This window comes from Zingiber officinale, chromosome 7A, assembly GCF_018446385.1.
Source record: "Zingiber officinale cultivar Zhangliang chromosome 7A, Zo_v1.1, whole genome shotgun sequence".
NCBI classification, from domain to species: domain Eukaryota; kingdom Viridiplantae; phylum Streptophyta; class Magnoliopsida; order Zingiberales; family Zingiberaceae; genus Zingiber; species Zingiber officinale.
The window spans coordinates 88,819,172-88,825,754 of NC_055998.1; positions in this window are offsets into that span (position 1 = coordinate 88,819,172).

Sequence of the window (6,583 nt, forward strand, 5' to 3'; positions counted from 1 at the left end):
GGAAGCATGAAGATGAGGTGGCTCTCTTGAAAGAGGAGGGACGTATCAAAGATGAAACCATCGGGCAGTTGAAACGTACCATCGACCTTATTACAGAAGATCTAATTAAGGTCCGAGCTCATCTAACTAGAAAGGATCAAACCTCTGGATCTGGAAGCCATGTAAACCCTTAAAGAATGTGTCTCTGATTTTGATGGAACAACAGTTGTTTTTTGTATTCCTCTCCTATTGTAGCTCTACACTTTGCTTTGGATATCATCATGTTTTTTATAGAACACCTGTGTCTATCTAATATTTATAAAAATAACAGTAATAAAAAAGTAGATTGCTTACCCAATGTTACCTCATATCATATGAACTCTTGACCAAAGTCCATGAGCCCATCGAAGATAGGCCCGCGAGAATCCCTATGTAATCAGAACCCTTGAATACTGCTTATTGACCAGCTGAACGCGATAACTTAGCTTGCGGCTTAGTGCGTCGGCGAATATAAGACATACTGCTCGAGAAAATCATTGCCTGACCGAGAAGGTCGTTGGTCGTGAGAGCCCTGCTCACTTATAACTCGCACTGGGGCGAGAGTCTGGGACAGCCGACCTGGAAGGTCGTTGGGCGTGAGAGCCATGCTCACTTATAACTCGCACTGGGGCGAGAGTCTGGGACAACCGACCTGAAAGGTCGTTGGGCGTGAGAGCCATGCTCATTTATAACTTTCACTGGGGCGAGAGTCTGGGACAGCCGACCTAGAAGGTCGTTGGGCGTGAGAGCCATGCTCACTTATAACTCGCACTGGGGCGAGAGTCTGGGACAGCCGACCTGGAAGGTCGTTGGGCGTGAGAGCCATGCTCATTTATAACTTGCACTGGGGCGAGAGTCTGGGACAGCCGACCTGGAAGGTCGTTGGGCGTGAGAGCCATGCTCACTTATAACTCGCACTGGGGCGAGAGTCTGGGACAGCCGACCTGGAAGGTCGTTGGGCGTGAGAGCCATGCTCACTTATAACTCGCACTGGGGCGAGAGTCTGGGATAGCCGACCTGGAAGGTCGTTGGGCGTGAGAGTCATGCTCACTTATAACTCGCACTGGGGCGAAAGTCTGGGACAGCCAACCTGGAAGGTCGTTGGGCGTGAGAGTCATGCTCACTTATAACTCGCACTAGGGCGAGAGTCTGGGACAGCCGACCTGGAAGGTTGGGGTTCTGCCCCTTTAACCGCTGACCTCCCAATAACCACTCCAGCATCTACTTCTCGCTCTCGAAGGAAGTTCCGCAAGAAGTATACGTTTACTGACTCTTGGCGCCTACCTTCTTCCACAGAGCCTGGTGTCGCCCAAGGAACTGCAGAAGAGGCTCCTCCCCCGATTGCCCTAGTTGAGTTAAAGGGTGACTTAGCAACTTCCTGGCGCTCTGGTAATCGGAAGTTTTGGAAGAATCGCCCGCTGATGGGGCTAGATCAAGCGGCTTGCCAGATGGTTTCTTTAAGTCTTCCTATCTTTTATGTTCCTCCACTGGAATCTTTTATAATTGTTCTTCCTATATCTAACGTAGGCCTGCTCCGCCAACCTAAGTGTCATTCAGTACGCATGCAGCTTACAGAGGGAGAATGAAGTATTAAAGGCTCGTCTTGAGGAAATAGAGCTGCTCCTAACTCCCCGCAATCCTCTCAACCCGACTCCTGGAGACCTAGCACATTATCTTCGCTTGATTGGGGAGTCTGCAGAGTCTGCCCGCAATATTTCTCATGCGGCTTTTGACAAAATAAGGGCTTTGGAAGCAGCTCTTCAGACAAGCGAGTCGAAATTGGCTTCTGAAGTGGAGAAACGTCAGGTGCTAGCAGCTGAGCTAGATAAAAAGGATGCCCAGTTGGCGAGCCTGCAAGAAATCTGGGAGAATCTTCAGAAGACTATAACAGAAGTCCAGGGTCAATTGGATTCCAGCGCCGACCGAGAGAGAACCCTTCAAAGCCAATGAGAGGCCATCCAAGCAACTCTTAAATCTATGCAGGCCGACCTTCTAAAAGCTCAAGAGGACGTTTCTCAAAGTCAACAAGCCTTGACTCTGGCCCATGCTGACAAGGAGAAGGCCGAAACTAAGCTGACAGATTATCAGGCAGGTGAAGTAGGTCGTCTGAGAGCCTACAGGCGAGCCTACGTTACCTCCCCTTTCTTCATGAGGAAGATGGGAGATCTAATGAGTTTCATGGTATGCTGTGGCGCGGGTGGAGGGGCTCGCCAAATGCTTGAACAGAATTTGCTTCGGGCTGCCCCTTCGGAAGATTTCCTAGATATAGGTCGCATCATGAACGAGATTCCTGATGGGTCATTCCCTTCTTTTAAAGATGATGACGACTTCTTCCTTCTTCCCGAGCCTCCGGCCGACTCTACTTCCTGCCTCCCTAAGTCTCCTGCTGGCCCTGCTGATGATAATCCTGCCCCTGCGGACGATAATCCCTAAGATGACAACATGTATTGCACTTTTTGATGTAAAACTGTAGCTAACCAACTCTTTTTCAACTTATTTGTTGACTTATCTTCATTTTAGCGTGTTTATCCTTCTCATGATACCCCTTGATCGCGAGCTCTCGATCTTAGCATATTAATCATCTGATAGTATGCTGCTCTATTATTGGTAGTCTTGTATATTGCCCGTCTGAGCCCGTCTAAAATGCCCCAAGACCTTGTGTGTAAATTGGCCCCTATTTTAGATCTAATTTACCCCTAGTCGGGGATCTTCCTATTTCCCCGACCTGCTTTCCTTGTCCTCCTCTGCTGATCCCCTGCCTCGGTCTTGCTCCTTGATCTGTCCTTGGCCTCATATTACAGGTCTGGATAATGGAAGACCGGGAAATTAAGAATTAAGCATAGACCAGGGTCCCTCCTGATCCAGGTCTGTATAGACGAAGACCTGGGAATTAAGAATTAAGCCCAACTCGGGAAAGCATGGGCACTTTTCTAAGACAACTGTTTGTATCTTTTCCCAAGATCCGCCTCTTCGTACTTCGTGCCGATACTTTTCCGAATATGCCCTTAGGCGTTATTTCCGAAGAAGTGTAACGCCCGCCCTTCCAGGTAGCACTAAGGCCACCCCAGAGGGACGGACGTCACTAAAACATGGTCATCAATTATACTAATGCATATGGATTCATGGCAGCGGAAGACATATATAATTAATTGTTTTTTTTTCATATCATAACATATACCATATGCATCTAGTTCTCTTAACATGGCATGTGAAGTCAAACGTACCAACATAACATGAGTAGGATATCATACTAGCTGAACATTATCATAAGCATAGGTCCAACATTGTTCACATGCACAACTTAGATAATTCAAAAACATATCTTCCAATACTTGATTCACCCTTTCTGTTTGCCCGTCAGTCTGAGGGTGAAAGGCAGTGCTGAACAATAATTTCGTACCTAGGGCCTTCTGAACTCATTCCCAAAAATGTGAAACAAAACGGCCATCTCTATCAGAGATGATGGTCTTAGGGATCCCATGCAGTCTGATAATCTCTTTGACATATAATTGGGCTAGCTGTTCGATCGAGTAGGTCATCTTGATTGCCATAAAATGGGCCGATTTTGTCAACCTGTCCACGATTACCCATATAGCATCGTAGCCATTCGTCGTTTTGGGAAGTCCCGAAATGAAGTCCATGGAAATATCCTCCCATTTCCATTATGGAATCTGAATTGGCTGCAGTACACCTCTAGGTCTCTGTTGTTCTGCTTTAACTCTTTGGCAGGTCAGGCAAGTACTGACGTACTGAGCCACATCCCTCTTCATACCAAACCACCAGAATTTCTTCTTCAAGTCTTGGTACATTTTGGTGGATCCAGGATGCATTGCGTATGGTGTCGCATGCGCCTCCTCTAATATCTTTTTCCGCATCTCTGAATCGTCGGGAATACATAGGCGATCCTTGAAGTACAGTATTCCACTGTCAGCGATACAAAATCCGTTATCCTTCCCTTCTAAGACTTCTTGCTTGATCCTTTGGATGCTGGGGTCACGGGTTTGTTTCTCCGATATATTGTCGAATAATGTTGTTGCTATGGTCAGGGTAGAGAGTTGCCTGGTCACATTTTCGATCCTCTGACCGGTAATGTTTCTCGGATTCCCGATAAATTCATACTTCGGTTCGCATTTAGGATTCGATAACATATTTGCATAATGACTAATAATAGGTATCTGACCTGTAATGACTGTCGAAGCACTCGTCCCATCTTCTTTGGCGAGGGAGTGGATCCTGGCATTCGTCATAGCTGGCGGGGCTTCTAGTCTCCCTTGGCCAATCTGAGGGCCTTCTAGTGCAGCTTGCATTAGATGTAGCTGTGAGGGGGCACCTCTGTTCTGGATATTCTGCTGCTGAGGTGTCTGCATCTGAGTAGGACAATTTCTGGCCAAGTGTCCTTCCAATCCGCAGCTGTAGCACTTATTCGTGCCCACACGACATTTTCCCGGATGCTTCTTTCCGCAGGTGGTGCACTGAGGAAACATAGGTTGCTTGTTCGCTGAACCACCCTGAGAACTGTTCCATTGTTTTCTTTTACCGTTGGAGTTTCCCTTCCAGTTGGTTCTGATATGTTGAGGTTTTTGAGCTTGACTCTTACCCTCATTCATCGCCTTCTGATAGTGTTCAGTGATCAGAGCACTGCTAATTAATTCCTCGGTGGTCTGTGGTCATTTAGGGCTATTTCGGGTCTGAGCATCTTCAGCATAAGTCTGACCCTTTCTCTTTCTGTACTGACCAGCTATGGACATAGGCGTGCTAATCGGTTAAATTTCTTCACGGCCTCATTCACTGATAGGTCACCTTGCCGGAACTCGGTGAACTCGTCGTAGTGTTTATTGGTCACCCGCATATGGAAGAACTCTTCAAGGAATTCAGTCTCGAAGTCTGTCCATCTCATCTGATTCACCTGTCTCCTTGCTTTGACTCGGTCCCACCACATTCTGGCATCGCCTGTAAGGCAAAACGATGCACACTTAACCTTCTCGTGTTCGGGCCAATCTAAAAGCTCCACGATGCTTTCCACAGTCTTAAGCCACGCCTGAGCATCCCATGGCTCACAGTTTCCGGAGAAGGCTTCTGGCTTTAGCCTCTGCCATTGAATCAGGTATGCCTCTTGTCGGACCACTGGAATAGGAACTACCGGTGGTACCGGTGCCGGAGGTACTGGTACAGCCGTAGGTATAATAGGTATCGCATTCGGGTTCCCTGGTGGGGTAACAGGATTCCCTTGCTGATTCATCAATGCAGTGATCGTTTGTTGCTGTTCCGTGACCTGACGCTGGAGCTCGGTAATCACATGCATCAGATCGGGTGGAGGTACCGTCTCATCTGCTCGGGTATTTCGTGTTCTAACCATGCTTTATCTTCATAAATCACAATAAACTAATATAAGTTATCGTTATTCATGACCAGGCTACCCTAAGGTTGTTATTGTTCCTAATCTACCATCATATATATCTAAGCTAAAAATGTGATAACTAAATAAATAAGATAATAAGCATGCATATTATCAAACATCATAAAGAAATAGATCAAGCATAAATATCACATCAAAATAAAATTTAAGCATAAAATTCTTACTTGGAGCGGCAGGATAAAGGCTTGATGTGTGTGTAGTGGAAGGTAGAACCTCGCTCTGATACCAAACTGTAACGCCCGCCCTTCCAGGTAGCACTAAGGCCACCCCAGAGGGACGGACGTCACTAAAACATGGTCATCAATTATACTAATGCATATGAATTCATGGCAGCGGAAAACATATATAATTAATTGTTTTTTTTTTCATATCATAACATATACCATATACATCTAGTTCTCTTAACATGGCATGTGAAGTCAAACGTACCAACATAACATGAGTAGGATATCATACTAGCTGAACATTATCATAAGCATAGGTCCAACATTGTTCACATGCACAACTTAGATAATTCAAAAACTTAAATAGATCTATCCACCAGCACTTCCACACACATCCTCATTGCCTTTCCTGCTCTGCTCCCCTTAAACAATCAATTCCTTGCCTTTATCTGCAGTACAAGGAAAACATGTAGCTATAAGCCAAAGGCTTAGTGAGATCCTTGCCTACCCATAAATCCGAAAAACACATAACATAACATAACATGTAGAAACCATAGCATAGCATAACATAGCATGGAGAATCATAACATAGAACATATCTTATCATGTAAAAACCATAACATCTCATAACATAACATGAGGGAAAATAGAACATAATATATCATATCACATAAGGAGCATAACATATCAGAGTATAGCATGTGAGTGTATATCATGATTCATATCACATTCTGTAAGCACATATCATGAAGCCTATCATATCATGTAAACATGTATCATAACTCATACCTGTTCATAAGGGTGCATAAACATAATTTCATAAATATGTGCATGTAGATGCAATATGTATATTTTTAAAACAAGTATCATGGAATGCACATATGCATCATGCTTCTTTCAAAACATATAGTATACATACTTGAATATCATATCATCATCATGAGAAGGGCCCCGGCTTGTACCACATGTAAACATAAATGCGCAC